The sequence below is a fragment of the Triturus cristatus genome, chromosome 6, assembly GCF_964204655.1.
Source record: "Triturus cristatus chromosome 6, aTriCri1.1, whole genome shotgun sequence".
Lineage (NCBI taxonomy): Eukaryota > Metazoa > Chordata > Amphibia > Caudata > Salamandridae > Triturus > Triturus cristatus.
In genome coordinates, this window is record NC_140589.1 from 501,773,434 (window position 1) to 501,790,926 (window position 17,493).

The 17,493-nt window shown below is 48.9% G+C and overlaps 1 protein-coding gene and 1 long non-coding RNA gene across 3 annotated transcripts in view; one reads left to right on the forward strand and one right to left on the reverse strand.

Moving 5' to 3' along the window:
* Nucleotides 1-2,829, reverse strand: part of LOC146817329 (uncharacterized) — a 76,553-nt gene extending 73,724 nt beyond the window's left edge. The window contains exon 1 of the long non-coding RNA XR_014962966.1: nucleotides 2,727-2,829. This is a non-coding gene — a long non-coding RNA (uncharacterized LOC146817329). The remainder of the gene's footprint in view (nucleotides 1-2,726) is intronic.
* COL19A1 (collagen type XIX alpha 1 chain) overlaps nucleotides 1-17,493 on the forward strand; it is a 2,198,704-nt gene that overhangs the window by 1,914,591 nt on the left and 266,620 nt on the right. The gene's annotated exons all lie outside the window — the stretch shown is intronic.

Here is a 17,493-nt window from a genome sequence, read left to right on the forward strand (position 1 = left end):
CCCTGCCGTTGCAATGTCCTAGCCCAACCATTCTTCGATGCAGGCGTAATAAACAGTGGCGAAATGTCATAGCATATAGTAAAAGGATAAATCCATAGCGCGGTAACTGGCCCCCCGTTCACCACATCCCACTAAGCCGTCCTTACAATCCTGCGTTTGTTTCCCCACCAAGCTGCCTCCCGGCTGTTTTTTTTTTTTTATATATAGCGCGAACTCGACCTGAAGGTATTGGAGCGCTTCACCTAGCACCGCATTTGCCTTACACGTTCAGGTCCAGGGAGATTAAGCGATGTGCCCGTAAACCAAGGATGTGGGCGTGACCTCGAGGCTCGAACCCTGAATTCCTCTATTGCGCTTTACCCACAAAAACGTCCTGCCGCGCCTCGTGGCCCGTCACACACTTCCTCTGTAGTAAATTCAATTGTTGAAAAACCATACATGCCAACAGTTCAGAAGAGCAAAGTGGGAGATTTTGAGAAAAAACGGGAGAATGGGGCCTTGAATCGGGTTACTGTCATGTATGTGCTTTGGAAGTGTGCTGCTGCCGGATCGGACTTTTGAAACGCAAATACCCGTTTTTCCTTATCGTTCAGAAGCATGGAGCGCAATGGCAGGCAGAGAGAGGGTGATGCAAGGGTTGTGCACTGGTCTGGCAGGTTGCTGGCAGTGCATACAACCCCCCCCCCACCCCCCTCCCCTTTTGTGTGGCAGCCCGGACTGCAACAGCTTTGCACACCCAGCCGCCCCTGAGTACTGCACAGGTCTTTAAAAGACCATTCGCTTGTTAATGAGGCTTTGTTGGTTGTTCACCCCTTCTAGAACCCCTGTATCGCCACTCTGACTTTTGCTGGAAGAATTAGCACTTTCTACATTACCAATCCTGTCCGCTGAAAACCCGAGGAATCGGGTTTCGGGATGCTTGAATCGGGAGGCGGGAGACTAGCCTTGAAATCGGTAGTCTCCCGCCTGAATCGGGAGGGCTGGCATGTCTGGAACACGACCGCCAAACTGCCCCGTATTTGCCTTACACGTTCAGGTCCGGGGAGATTAAGTAAATTGCCCGAAAACAAAGGATGTGGGCGCGACCTCGAGGCTCGCACCCTGAATTCCTCTATTGCGCTTTACCCACAAAAATGTCCTGCCGCGCCTCGCGGCCCGTCACCCACTTCCTCCGTAGTAAATTCAATTGCTGAAAAACCATACATGCCAACAGTTCAGAAGAGCAAAGTGGGAGATTTTGAGAAAAAACGGGAGAATGGGGCCTTGAATCGGGTTACTGTCATGTATGTGCTTTGGAAGTGTGCTGCTGCCGGATCGGACTTTTGAAACGCAAATACCCGTTTTTCCTTATCGTTCAGAAGCATGGAGCGCAATGGCAGGCAGAGAGAGGGTGATGCAAGGGTTGTGCACTGGTCTGGCAGGTTGCTGGCAGTGCATACAACCCCCCCCCCACCCCCCTCCCCTTTTGTGTGGCAGCCCGGACTGCAACAGCTTTGCACACCCAGCCGCCCCTGAGTACTGCACAGGTCTTTAAAAGACCATTCGCTTGTTAATGAGGCTTTGTTGGTTGTTCACCCCTTCTAGAACCCCTGTATCGCCACTCTGACTTTTGCTGGAAGAATTAGCACTTTCTACATTACCAATCCTGTCCGCTGAAAACCCGAGGAATCGGGTTTCGGGATGCTTGAATCGGGAGGCGGGAGACTAGCCTTGAAATCGGTAGTCTACCGCCTGAATCGGGAGGGCTGGCATGTCTGGAACACGACCGCCAAACTGCCCCGTATTTGCCTTACACGTTCAGGTCCGGGGAGATTAAGTAAATTGCCCGAAAACAAAGGATGTGGGCGCGACCTCGAGGCTCGAACCTTGGTTTCCTCTACTGCGCTTTACCCCCACGTCCTGCCGCGCCTCGCGGCTTGACCCCCACTTCACCCGTATTAAACTTAATTTTTTAAAACTCGACCGCCAAACGGTCTCAACTACCCACCCTGCCAGCCCCCGAAGTTATTGGCGCGCTTTACATTTTTAAGGCTTGGTTGTAGGAGGGAGAGGTACCTTGAGATAGCGGTGTTATATTTTGAGCATGTTTCTACAATGCACGGACGACTGAAAATCGCAAACAAATCTACCCAACTATTCCAAGCACCACATGCCACGGTAAGGGTTTTTCAGGGGGCTGTATCGGGAAAGTAAGAATGATTGCCTATGGATGTCTCCTTTTCCTGAATGTTTAAGTAACTGCTGTGGCAGGCACATTTAAGGTCTGAGGTAGTTAGTGCCCGAGTGTCCCTGCCACAATGTGATGAACTGGAATAAGCGGAATCCACCAGCAGACTATTATCAAACAGCAAACACGAGCACCCATGTTGGGCAATTTGACAGTTACAAACCGAGACACTCGGCATAAAATACTTTTGTGACTGTTCTATTTCAGAATCAGTTCTCGAGTTAAGTGATTTGCCCCGAATCAAAAGCCACCCTGCCAGTCCCCGAAGTTATTGGAGCGCTTTACATATCCTCGTATTTACATTACCCATTCAGGCACGGGGAGAGTTAAGTGACTTGCCCAGAATCACATGATGTGGGTGCGACCTCGAGGCTCGAACCCTGATTTCCTCTATCGCGCTTTACCCACGACGTCCTGCCGCTCCTCGCGGCCCGTCACACACTTCATCCATACTAAACTAAATTATTAAAACGACCACCAAACGGTACTACCTACCCACCATGTCAGTCCTGTTTTGCTACGCTGTGAGGCCCCCTCACCCCGTTGCCCGTCGCAACTCGCCAACTTTGCTTCTGGCCGCGACCTGTTGGGCGCCCGAGGCAAGAGGACAAAGGGGGCTTCCCCCTTGTGAACAGCATTCTTATCCCTTTTTCCCCTGGAGGGGCCGCCTGCGTACCTAAGTGACGCACTACGTGCCTGCCTACCTCCTAATGTTTCCTAGTGGCCCCTCCCACTCGCCCTGCCCAGATGTGCACTGGCCCAGCCTCTCTGCGGCCTCTTGTACGAAATGCCACTAAGCGCCCCCCTCCCCTAGGCGCGGTGGGGGCCTCTCATTACTCACAGAATGTTTTGACAGCAGGATAGAAGGCACATCCTGCAGTTAAAATGATGAATACAAAACGTGCTGCACATAAACACTACCTGTCCCTGTCTTCGTACTACCATCCCGCCACTCCACATCTTTGTATCAGGAAGTATATTCGTTATTTTTCCATTTTAGATATGAAGCCATCAAAACTGAGCAGGATACTTTAGCTGAGGCCTCGTCAATAAAGTTTAGGGAGTGCAGGTTTAATGTAACAACTTTTACCCTCTTATGCATTTCAGCATTTTTCCTCTGCTTCCCTCTCTCCATATTAACAATGGTCAGAAACATGAAAGAAATTAGATAAGCTAACCTCAAATGTTCACTGTTGTTTGGTAATGTCCAGTACACTACTGCCTTCTATGCACTGCTCCCAGTGCTTTCTCCACGAAACTCCATACCTTTGAAAGCGACGACGTTCGACCTCATTCCAAGTTGGCTTTTATTCAGTGAAAAGATGCCAAGGAGTTGCAAACACAAATTCCTGTTGGGGTCCCGACAGCAGTAAATTAGGTGTGTGAAAAATTAGCTTAATTTTCTTTTGTATAAGTAAGCAAGATGTCTGCAAAATTGCTTGTAGTTTTGTGAAATGCAAATCTGTCATTTAGAGCAAAGGCACATTTTGCGCAAAAAAAACCCCAAAACAAAAACACTGCGTTAACAGTCGCTTTTGGTTTGTTGTGCCCATATGTTTGTGGTAAATTTTTACCAAAAGTCACATTCACAGTAAATTTTTACCACAGGTGGTGCGTAATAATGCAAAGTCGTGTAACAGCATTAATTTGGGAATTTTGCATGAGAAGCATAATGTTTTACTCCAGAAATTACTTGAATTATTCCAGCGTAATTAAACAATTCGCCCAGGCCTGCACATACCAGGCATTCTAAGAGATTGGCCTGGAAATGGAAAATAACATACAAACCTGTAACTTTCTAGGTCTACTTCGGCATGTTAAACCCGAATCCAGGACCAATATCGGTCCCTTTTATCATCTCATTTTCTGAGCCTTTGCCACAACCTCCACCCCTCTTCTGCCGCTGTATTATTGGGTGTGCACTTAGTAAAACCAGGTATTACATTTCCAGACACTGTGATGATGATGCATCTGGAAACACCAAACCATAGTGTATAGTCTCACATTGGGGCCCCTTGGCTCTTAGCTCCCGCCTCTATCCATCTTTAAGTCCCCATGACCACATCCTCATATGTTCTGCTACCTCAGAGATACCAACTTATGGTTGTAAATGTAACCTTCCCGGACCTCCGTCCAAAAATACATGTGAATAACCTGTTTCATTTCCTTGCTTTGACCTTTTCGCGCCATTGTTAGCTGAAGCTATTTCTCAGTGACCAGCTCAGAATGTTAATTATTTTTGCAGTGAGCGGCTAGCAGATGTTGCAGAACGCGAACATGCGGTCTCCCTATGGTTAGTTGCTCCTCCGGTGATAGGGCCGGCGAATAAATCATTCATGATTATGCGAGATGCTGCTCTTTCGTTGCTAGGTACGTAGACGGTCCCGCTTTGATCAAGACTTTCATAGACGCGAACGTGCGGGGCGACATCCCTCAAGCGATAGCATCATCAGGAAAGGTCACGGGTTGCTCTGTGCTCCTATAATAGTGGGAATGGCTGATTGCTCGTTACACCTTCCCTTGCGAGCATGAGGCAACGCCTTCGGAATGCAGTAATCTAGAAGAGGAGAGTGTGAATATTTATAAAGCATTCCCCGGAAGAATGCTTAATTTCAAAACATAGATGCAGTCAGTGCCTGTAGCTTTTCCCCAAAATTTCATACAAGTAAAAAGAAAACGAAAAGTGATGTTCGAGATGCTTGAATAATCTCAGCCACTCACAGCACAAGATGTGCCATTTTATTGTTTCATATTATTTAGAACTCGAGTGAAACAACTTAAGTTGCAGATATTTAGAGATAGAACTGCATGACAATGAAGCATGAAACGAGATGTTATTTTTCTTGGACAGCTTATATTTTCCTCCTTTCTATTATGCATTCGCCTTGATGTGCTCTAAGTGCATAGACGTAGCTTGCAGACTACAAAAGAAAATCTTTACCATTAAAGTAGGTTGGCAGCTATAACGGAATAGCTTTTATTAGATTTACTGGCTGACAGAGGGCTCGATTTATTTTTGTATAAATGTGTGCCACCTATCGGCAAAAAAATAATACTATATCTTAAAGAATCCTATTTCACAGATCTAGGAATCCAATGCGGAAAACCATTTGCTCCTGTAAAAAAAAAGCCCACCTGTCAAAGTGCAGGCTTCCAAGAGAAGGTTAAGGGTGTATAAACTGAAGGATAGGTGTGTCTGTGAGGTAGTCAATAAAACCTTTTAGGACACCACCAGAAGTAGAACTTTGCAGGTATTAATAAATATTTTACAAATGCTTATCAACTCTGAAGATGCTTACAAATGAACTCTGGAAAGGGTATCATTAAGTGTCTTTTGAGGGTGAGGTACAAATTGTACAGGACCGAAAATGCACATCTACCAGTGACATTAGTTATTCAGGCACATATTGAGCTTTAACTCACTTTGAGATAGTAGTAGTGGTGGTGTGGATCAAAGCGCCACTGGCAAATGAATCGAAAGAGAAGAAAATAAGCCAGAAGATGCCTGCAGCCTTCTCTATGGCCCTCTTTCTGTTGGAATTTATTAGTAGCACACCAGAACCACCAGACCACCTAGTGATTTAGCTGATTTTAAACTGGTGAAAAATGTTAAAGTTGACTGACCAATTGGAAGAAAAAAAACTCGACTGATTCAAGCCTCTCAGGAAGGGGGAAGGGGCAAATGAGTCCTCATTCCCCAGACCCCATGCTTTCCCGGCCTTGCAATGATGCTGCAACAAGTTGATAGAATTTGAAGCAAGACTATCTATTAATAACGAGGAATCTAACATAGCTAATGCCATTAGATTGTGCTAGATGCTGTGCCTAATGTGTTTTCTCATTCCTTGCAGGGCATTTCTGCAAACTTTTCAGACAGGTCCTTATAATGGGGGAACCCTGTTTGAGTTTGTTGACTCAGGGCGCACACAAACGTCTGCCATTCCTGAACATGGAGAATGTGTGTGCTTCAACAGAAATTGACAGAAATGTAACTTCTACTATTTGACTTCAAACGGAGCTCAGTGAATAATTGGTGAATTGGATGAGTTTTAAATTCTTAACAATAAGTGCTGTTGTTAATGGTAAGGGCATCATGAGGTTTAAAACATTGAGCAAAAGTTCTGTCATCTTTCAGTCAAATGAAAAGAATGAGGAATATGAAACAACCATGAGTTAATTTTATAGAAGAGAGATCTTCTTGAAGAGGTGAGACGATAAGTATAATAGAAACGTCTTTTATACGCAAACACCACTAACCAGTTCCTCCCACGGATCAGCTGTCTACCAAGTGAGTTTCTCTGCACCCGCAGGCATGGAGGCGCAACTGACCCAAACTTTGTTGAGGGGAGAACCACCATCAAAGGCCACATCAGAGTTACTCTTGGGGATGCCCTTCACTGATACATGTTGCATTTCAATACTTATGGAGATGTAACATTTTGTGCTGTAGTGTCTGGAACAATCAGTTGCAAACTGTGTTTTCTAAGCTAACCGAGACCCGGTTGATTGGCAACTAAAACATGTTTTCAAGGTATTAGGCATCACTCAACTCACTCCACCCCCAGTGTTTTGGAAAACGTGTTGCCAGTGTTGCCATTTTATTCATATGACCTAATTTTCTGTTCATGCTACATTCACAAGGATACAATATTTTTACAGCATTTGCAGAGTACAATGTTTGTACACAAGATAACTCTTGCTGTCATGGGGAGAATCCTTATGTCCAGGCACAATAACAATAGAATACTGAATCTGTGTTCCCTCATAATACACATTAACCCTAAAATCTGATATAGACTTCTAGCCGCAGATTCCTCACCTTAGAATTATCCACAGTAACCAGACTGAATCCAGAAATGTATTTGTTAGCAGTACCTCTGCGCAGTGGTAGGTGACGTTGTTTGGCTCCATGTGGTGGTGGCGGCATCCACAACAGAAGTGATGTGTGTGCTGCCTATATAGGCGCCACCCCAGTGCGCTGGCATCAGTTCTTTTCTTTCTGCACCAGTCAGCGCAGATCCGGAGACACCTACTGTTCTTTTTTTACCTTTTGTTGAAGCTTTTTGAGACTTGTCTCTTAGTGTGGCATTGATGTAAAGGAAGGCTGGATTCAAGCCCCGTGGCACCTGTCACCGACAAATGTCAGTGACGGACCAGAACCTCTTCTGTCTCTGATGTCTCTAGCGCAACCACGACACCAAGGCTTGCTTCAATTGTTGGGCCATTCACCCCAATGCCTTGTGGAAGCCATCTCTCAAACTCCTTGCCGCTCGACTTGTGACAACACAAGGGTCTTGATCCCGGTCGATAGGAAGGTACAGGATCAATCGTAGAGCCCTTGATCTTCATCACAATTTAAGTCATCCCACTTTGTTAAGTTTCCCAAGAAGAACAAGAGTAAGAAGTTTAAGAGGTCTGCGACTTCGTCCCAACCGTTGATGTCATTCAGCGAGATAAGGGAGCGTCATCACTTGAGGGTTGACTTCACGGGTGTGCTTGTGCCTAAGCCATCTATGCACTTCCCCAAGTTTCCAGGAGCCAGAGGGACCCCCGCCCATCTCCGAGAATGTTATGAGGCAATGTACATCCTGCTCAGGGCCTGGTCCAAGCCCTCAACAGGGGCTTCTGTGAAAAGGAAATTGCCTGCCACCGTTGCGCCAACCCAGGGGACGCCAGTTTTGCTCATACAGCCCCCTACTCTGGAGAGCTTGCTGGTCCAAGCCTCCACTTCCCAAGTAAATACTGGTGCATTCCCTACCATCCCACCGGATAGAAAATACAAAAGGCTGGACACCTTGGGCAAAAAAAGTTTCTTCCGCCAGCCTGGCACTGTGGTCATTCAACACTGCATGCCTTTTGGGCTGTTACTCCCATTAATTCTGGGATTTGGTTGCACAGGTGCTGCTTATGGTCCTGGGGAGGTCCAGACCGTACTCTCCCAATCTATGACTGATGGGAGGGGCCCAGCTAAATTCACAATCTGATGTGGGCTGGACACTACTGATTCACTAAGCAGAACAGTTTCTTTGTCGGTGGCCTTACAGTATCACAACTGGCTGAGAATGACTGGCTTTTCAGGGGATGTCCAGGCTGTGTTTACAGACATGCACTTTGATAGTACCTGTCTCTTCGGAGACAAGGCGGACTCAGCACTGGAGTGCTTGAAGGAAAGCGGAGCTGCCTTCAGGTCTTTCCATGGCCCTACGGCAACTCCAGTCTGCCTTTCACTCCTTTCGCAGCCACAGAAGGGGCCTCCAGCTGTGTCTCTACCTGCCCAGCAACCACAGCGTACAAGCTCCCCAGCTTCTATGTACAATGTACACAGATCTGATTAACACATATAGATGTTTAACACAGTTTGTCATGCAAACAATGATGATAAATCCTGCAAGGACTGCTCAAGCTGCACAACCACAATTGGCTGCAATTGGAATTAATCCAAACCAACAATGCAGTCATGTGTAATATTCCCATCAAACAGGAGGAAATATCATTCTGGATTGCACAAAAAATCAGCTTGAAAAAGTATTTCCCATACGGGACCTCAGGAACAACACAGCATTCTTAAAATTGCTTGCCAATAGGGATGGCTGCCCCAGTGGAAGACTGCACCAATTTGGTTACAGTCTTTGCTGAAGTATATACCAGAACCCACAGTACACCCTCATTAGCTGTTTTGCCAGAGGTGCTTAAACAGATCCAAAATGAGTGCATGGCAGCCCCTACCCTGGATTTGGGGATGAAACTGAAGGGCAGTTTTGCCATGGTGTCTGCCGTAATGTTGAGTAACATTGAAGGGGAAGCAGAAGTGTGGCAGTACATCAATGACTCACTAACTTGACTCCGAGAAAACAGGAGCGCAAGTTACCTAAAATTATTGAGGAAACCTGTGAGAGGCTGGCCTGGTATATGATGTACACTTATGCAAGTGGACACCCTGCACCATTCCAGGCCACCCTTATGGTGGTTTAGGAGATCTTAGACAATCTTAGAAAGCTCCCTAAGTGGTAGCTGTGGAAAGCAGCCTTCAGGCTTAGTCCATAAGGAGTGTAAAGCAGCTTGTTTTACCAGAATGCAATATGATAGGCATAGATTAAATGAAAAAGAACCACACAATGTATTTATAAAAATATGTATTTATTATATAATACTCACCAACACACACAGATATCCCCTACCCGGAGATATGCACAATACACACAATACTTTGCATAGAAATCACGTAAATAGCACAGAATACACAGTGGACCCCGGGGGGGGGGACCAAACCATATACTAAGAAAGTGGTATAAGAACCATGACTTGTGTCAGGACAAAGACCAGAGGACATAGAAGTGTTGGGGACCAAAGGAACCACCCATGGTGAGTAACTAGGAATCCCACGGAGATTGTGTGCAGTGTGGAAATACAATGGCGTTCTCTGTACAAATCAATGTGTAAGTCGCGGTTGCAATTTTAGAGCTTAAGGACCCTTCCCAGTGTACCCTGATGAAGCCCTGTGGAAGACAGAAGGTTGGAGAGCCACCCCACCCATGGATGTCCTAGTATACACTTCACCTACACCAGGGAAGCCAGGTGCATAGGTGTGAAGTGGTGTCGGAAACCGCTGTCGAACCCAATGGAGGAAATCACGTAAATAGCACAGAATACACAGTGGACCCCAGGGGGGACCAAACCATATACTAAGAAAGTGGTATAAGAACCATGACTTGTGTCAGGACAAAGACCAGAGGACATAGAAGTGTTGGGGACCAAAGGAACCACCCATGGTGAGTAACTAGGAATCCCACGGAGATTGTGTGCAGTGTGGAAACACAATGGCGTTCTCTGTACAAATCAATGTGTAAGTTGCGGTTGCAATTTTAGAGATTAAGGACCCTTCCCAGTGTACCTTGATGAAGCCCTGTGGAAGACAGAAGGTTGGAGAGCCACCCCACCCATGGATACCCTAGTATACACTTCACCTACACCAGGGAAGCCAGGTGCATAGGTGTGAAGTGGTGTCGGAAACCGCTGTCGAACCCAATGGAGGACTGTAGGAAAATGCTGCTGCTGGAGAAGGAGAAAGTGTCCGGTGGAATCTGTAGGTGGATTCAAATTGAGAGAGTACCTGCAAGCAGAAGGGACAGAGTCTATGTCACTCAGGAGTGACCCGGAGACCTAGAAGACGAATGGCCACTGATGTCAGGAGTTGCAGGAGGGTTGAGGGTGACCTTGACTCTGCAGCTATGAGGACCAGGCGATGCTGTGGAAGACCAGGAGTCCTGCATGAGCTGTCGCACGTCGGATGCTGAGAGTTAAGGGGTCGGTGTCTGTCGGGAGCACCAACAAGCCTTGCCAACTGCAAACAACGTGCATGTCAAAGAAGGTGCAATGTCAGCACCAGCAAGGTTCGGGGGACTCACCACCATCACGGGAGTCAGGACAGGCCCCAAGCAATCAGGGGAGCGCAAGAGAAACAAAGGGGACCCTCAACAGGACCCACAGGCCGGAGGTACTGAAGTTGCAAGAAGACCTCGGGCAGATCACCAAAAGATGCAGACCACGGTGCAGACGAAGTGGTGTTGTTAGAAATGGGATTTCTGGTTGGCTAGGGCTTGCGCCAAAGCCAGGCAGAAACCACCACTCTAGTCAGGGCAAGGAAGTTACACGCCAAAGATAACCCCTGCTCACCCCCTTGGTAGCTTGGCACGAGCAGTCAGGCCTATCTCTGAGGCAATGTGTAAAGCGTTTGCGCGCGCACCCAGCAACAACACCCAAGGCCCACCACAAAAGAAACTCCACACAAGGTATTATATCAAAAATAGCCTTTGTATTATAGCAAAACATATTAGATAATAAATATACACTTTACAAAGTGCCACTGGTACGGGTAGAATTTACAAGGGATATGTACAAGACAGGGCCACCTGGACCACTGTCAGGAATAAGCACTTTTTGGACATAGCACGTTTTGTAGAACTAGTACTTTGTAGGAATTAGCACTTGGTAGAAATAATACTCTGAGAACATAGCACATCTAATCACTGTAGCACCAATTAGAAGACGTAGCGCACAACCAGTAACCACTGGTAACAGGTAAGTACCACCTACGCAACCCTAACCACCTTAGGAGAATCTCACGCAGGGAACCAGTACCACTATGCTAGGTAACACAACCTCCTAGGGATAAAAATACATCTAGAGGGGTACACAAAGCATGGTATGAATCATATTAGGAAGGCATCAAGCATCACAGCAATGCACGGGCGCAAAAGCGCCTAAGTAACAATGATCAGGAAAAGTTCCTTCTTTAGGAAATAGTCCTTTAGCAACCAATTTAGATATTCTTCTGAAACACAGTTCTTTAGCAACAATGTGACCCCCACAGGAGTCACACGACGTCGAGTCTACGATATTCCCAAGGTTCGGCGTCGACCGCGAGGAGCGCTGCTTCGAGCCTGGAGTTACAACAGACCCCATAAACACAGTACCTTTGGAAAATGAAGAAACGATGGTCCACGGCGTCGAGAGGTCGGCGTCGAGGTCGGCGTCGATCGTGCCTCGGAGTCGGGTCGATCTGCAGCGGCGTCGATCGTGCCTCGGAGTCAGCAAGCTTGAGAGTACACACAAAGTTCCTCTCGTTCCTCGGAGTCAGCAAGCTGGAGAGTACACACAAAGTTCCTCTCGTTCCTCGGAGTCAGCAAGCTGGAGAGTACACACAAAGTTCCTCTCGTTCCGCGGAGTCGGCAAGCTGGAGAGTACACACAAAGTTCCTCTCTCCTTGTTCCTTGGCAAAAATAAAGAAGCAGCTTTCAGGTTCCTCCACAGCAAAACAGCACTCTGGCAGAAAGGGGAGGCAAGTCCTTAGATCAGCAGGCTTCTTGTCCTTGGTACAGGTTTCCTTGTCAGAAGTGATCTCAAGAAAAGCAAAAGGTCCTAAAAGTCCTGGAGGTATCAGGGGGACAGAACAGCCCCCAGCAAAGGCAGAAGGGTCCCAAGAAGTCCTGGGCATAAAGAAATGGAGCAGAAAAGCTCCCAGCAAAGAAAGGTCCTCCAGGCAAACAGGGGCAGGGCAGGGCCCAGGGAGGCAAGCCTTCCCCTGAGCCCCAGCAGCAGCACGCCCCTGGTAGATTCAAGTCCAGAACAAGAACATTTTGTAAGGGGGCACAGCCCCTTTTTATACACCAAATCCCTTTGTCTCAAAGGTGCAGGGAAGGGGCGAACCAGATACAACTGGTTCCTGAGCACTTTGTTTTGCTCAGCCCCTCTCCCTATTCAGAGAGCAGGCCAGGGTCATCAGTCGCACCACAGGGGGCGGGGCCAGCATTGTGTGGGGAAAACCCAGCCCTATTCAGGATCCAGGTGTACTCCTCCCACCCATCTAGCTGCTGATCTCCCCATTCACCACTGGGTGACTCATCCTGACTCTGGGGATTCCCTAGCCCGTCACCTGACCTCAACCAGCCAATCGCCAGACAAGGCACACATTTCATACTGCACACAGAAGTGCCCACTTCTAGAAGTGGCACTTCCACACTAGGTACATGCACGCCGCACACATCATCGCGCAGCATTCAATCCCACGAGTCCGCACATACCAAACTCGGGCCTGCACACCCCACGCATCAGGAACTACCAGGACACATACATTCCCCCATGCATTCCTATGGGAGGGCAGGCTAACCTCAACACACGCACGCACTTTACCCTGGGACACAGCGGTAAAGTGCGCAGAAACCCAAAATCACTACACCATGTCATCAATAAAAGCAAAAAAAGTTCAGGGGTGAACCTGCCAGAAGGGCCAAGTCCAACACAACCCCCTTCCAGCCAAAACGCAGGGCAGACCAATCACCACCGTGATGGTCTTCCCTGCTTGGGGCGATAGAACACGGACGCAGGCCCGCACTGCAGGGACACTCTCCGGTTCTATGCCATTCCCACTCAACATGCCAAACCCAGAGTGGGGGGTAGTAACCCCTGGCATATAAACCATTCTCCACTCTCCCTCTCAGTGTAGTTCCCAGCTACCACTGATCCTTCAACCTAGGGTCCGCACCCTCAGGCTGACCAGAGGTCACGGGCAAGAATGCCCCACCCTACCTCTACTTCTGGGGTTCCGCACCCTCCCAGGGAAGCACCCACCAGAACACAACTCTCCCACCAGTTCAGGACCTCTCTCCACCAACTGGTCTACCACCTGGGATCCAAGTTCACCGGCTGCACCGGGGTCAGAGGCGAGGCCGCCCTCCCTCTGCACCCCCTTCCAGAGTTCCGCACCCTCCCAACTGGAGTGGTACCCCTAGAAGGCAAACCGGCCAGGACACTGACTACAGTCGTCCTTACGTCCAGATCCGGAAACACCGGCTACTGGCTCCCCAACCGAGGGACGTACCCTTTGGTCAGATGCCTGGCGGACCAGGACTTCCTAAGGGTGACACATACCTAGCGTGTCTTGTGACAGTCTGCCTGGCGCAGAGCTCACGACCTCCTGTCCCTCTGACAGTGCGTGAAGATGCCCCAGCAACCTGGCGCAGAGCTCACGGCCTCCTGTCCCTCTGACAGTGCGTGAAGATGCCCCAGGACAGAAGTGGCGTCACCATGGTCACTCATTGGGGGCTCAGCCCATCTGGCCGGCCCCTGACCCACTGGTTCCCACTGGGGACCTCTCCCCCTCTCACCCCTCACAACTGTACCCCACCTGCTTTCAGGGGGGTAACACCTCACAATTGCCCGGAGAACCAGGACTTCCTGGGAGTACATATACCCTCCCGAGGGTGACACATACCTAGCGTGTCGTGTGACAGTCTGCCTGGCGCAGAGCTCACGACCTCCTGTCCTTCTGACAGTGCGTGAAGATGCCCCAGGACAGAAGTGGCGACACCACGGTCACTCAGTGGCGACTCAGCCTTCCTGGCTGGTCCCTGACCTGCTGGTTCCCACTGGGGAATCTCTCCCCCTCTCACCCCTCACTCTGGACTTCCGCACCCTCCCAACTGGAGCGGTACCGCCAGACACCAGGACTACTGGAGCTCTGTTTACAGACGCTCCACATCCTCTAGACACTGGGAGATCCTCCTCAAATGACCTATTGGTACAGCCTAGGCCCCCGACCTGATGTTCCCTAAAGAAACCATCCAGGCCCTGAGACTGGGTTTCGGGCACCTGGAGACACGCAGTCCCACCCACTCCTTCTCCGCAGAGACAGGCCATGAGCCCCTACACCGAGACCTAGCTGGGCTACTCTGAACCTCTTCCACCACGCTGGGCTGGAAGACACCTCAGCCACTACTTTTGGAATCACTCCCCAATGCAAGTTCCCTATCCCAGAGAACCCACACCCTTCATCCACATACACACACCCCCCAGACTAGTAAGACAGTTTCTACCGCCCCTGATTTCTCAACCTGACCACCACGTGACACAGGTACTATTACTCTGGGAACTGGGAATGGGACATTCACATTCATCCAGCGCATTACACATTCATCCCCAAACCCCTCCCAAGACTGGTAAGACAGTTTCTACCGCCCCTGATTTCTCAACCTGACCACCACGTGACACAGGTACCACTACCCCGGGAACTGGGAATGGGAATACATGCACTGGACACACATCTGCTGCCACCACTGGATCCCACCCTCTGGTGAATCCAGAAAACACAATGCACTAAGGGGGATGATCTACCCTCCCGAGCTAGGGACACCTAACTCACAGTGCACAAGAACACATTTCCAAAGAAATGACAATTTAAAAACAATTTTAAAACAATAATCCCTATACCATGTGATTTATCTAAATGCAGAGTTTTGTAGTGCGGCCAGTTGCTGCTACAGTACAGCGCAAACGCAAGTCCAAATCCCACCGCTGATCACCAATGTTAGAAATGGGATTTCTGGTTGGCTAGGGCTTGCGCCAAAGCCAGGCAGAAACCACCACTCTAGTCAGGGCAAGGAAGTTACACGCCAAAGATAACCCCTGCTCACCCCCTTGGTAGCTTGGCACGAGCAGTCAGGCCTATCTCTGAGGCAATGTGTAAAGCGTTTGCGCGCGCACCCAGCAACAACACCCAAGGCCCACCACAAAAGAAACTCCACACAAGGTATTATATCAAAAATAGCCTTTGTATTATAGCAAAACATATTAGATAATAAATATACACTTTACAAAGTGCCACTGGTACGGGTAGAATTTACAAGGGATATGTACAAGACAGGGCCACCTGGACCACTGTCAGGAATAAGCACTTTTTGGACATAGCACGTTTTGTAGAACTAGTACTTTGTAGGAATTAGCACTTGGTAGAAATAATACTCTGAGAACATAGCACATCTAATCACTGTAGCACCAATTAGAAGACGTAGCGCACAACCAGTAACCACTGGTAACAGGTAAGTACCACCTACGCAACCCTAACCACCTTAGGAGAATCTCACGCAGGGAACCAGTACCACTATGCTAGGTAACACAACCTCCTAGGGATAAAAATACATCTAGAGGGGTACACAAAGCATGGTATAAATCATATTAGGAAGGCATCAAGCATCACAGCAATGCACAGGCGCAAAAGCGCCTAAGTAACAATGATCAGGAAAAGTTCCTTCTTTAGGAAATAGTCCTTTAGCAACCAATTTAGATATTCTTCTGAAACACAGTTCTTTGGCAACAATGTGACCCCCACAGGAGTCACACGACGTCGAGTCTACGATATTCCCAAGTTTCGGCGTCGACCGCGAGGAGCGCTGCGTCGAGCCTGGAGTTACAACAGACCCCATAAACACAGTACCTTTGGAAAATGAAGAAACGATGGTCCACGGCGTCGAGAGGTCGGCGTCGAGGTCGGCGTCGATTGTGCCTCGGAGTCGGGTCGATCTGCAGCGGCGTCGATCGTGCCTCGGAGTCAGCAAGCTTGAGAGTACACACAAAGTTCCTCTCGTTCCTCGGAGTCAGCAAGCTGGAGAGTACACACAAAGTTCCTTTCGTTCCGCGGAGTCGGCAAGCTGGAGAGTACACACAAAGTTCCTCTCTCCTTGTTCCTTGGCAAAAATAAAGAAGCAGCTTTCAGGTTCCTCCACAGCAAAACAGCACTCTGGCAGAAAGGGGAGGCAAGTCCTTAGATCAGCAGGCTTCTTGTCCTTGGTACAGGTTTCCTTGTCAGAAGTGATCTCAAGAAAAGCAAAAGGTCCTAAAAGTCCTGGAGGTATCAGGGGGACAGAACAGCCCCCAGCAAAGGCAGAAGGGTCCCAAGAAGTCCTGGGCATAAAGAAATGGAGCAGAAAAGCTCCCAGCAAAGAAAGGTCCTCCAGGCAAACAGGGGCAGGGCAGGGCCCAGGGAGGCAAGCCTTCCCCTGAGCCCCAGCAGCAGCACGCCCCTGGTAGATTCAAGTCCAGAACAAGAACATTTTGTAAGGGGGCACAGCCCCTTTTTATACACCAAATCCCTTTGTCTCAAAGGTGCAGGGAAGGGGCGAACCAGATACAACTGGTTCCTGAGCACTTTGTTTTGCTCAGCCCCTCTCCCTATTCAGAGAGCAGGCCAGGGTCATCAGTCGCACCACAGGGGGCGGGGCCAGCATTGTGTGGGGAAAACCCAGCCCTATTCAGGATCCAGGTGTACTCCTCCCACCCATCTAGCTGCTGATCTCCCCATTCACCACTGGGTGACTCATCCTGACTCTGGGGATTCCCTAGCCCGTCACCTGACCTCAACCAGCCAATCGCCAGACAAGGCACACATTTCATACTGCACACAGAAGTGCCCACTTCTAGAAGTGGCACTTCCACACTAGGTACATGCACGCCGCACACATCATAGCGCAGCATTCAATCCCACGAGTCCGCACATACCAAACTCGGGCCTGCACACCCCACGCATCAGGAACTACCAGGACACATACATTCCCCCATGCATTCCTATGGGAGGGCAGGCTAACCTCAACACACGCACGCACTTTACCCTGGGACACAGCGGTAAAGTGCGCAGAAACCCAAAATCACTACACCATGTCATCAATAAAAGCAAAAAAAGTTCAGGGGTGAACCTGCCAGAAGGGCCAAGTCCAACAGGTGTGGACAAAGATTCTGGTCGCTAGAGATGCTTGAGGTTGGGGCTACTTGCAGCCCTAAGATCTGGGTGGAAGGAAGCCAACACGCATTTGCAACGGCAAGTAAATGCGGTGCACAGCGGTTCAGTTCCTGTAGCTCCTACAAGGGATACTGGCTTCAAACTTGGTGAGAGGGCAGGGCAGGCCTTGAGAGCTATGGAGAACTACAACCTGTGTTGC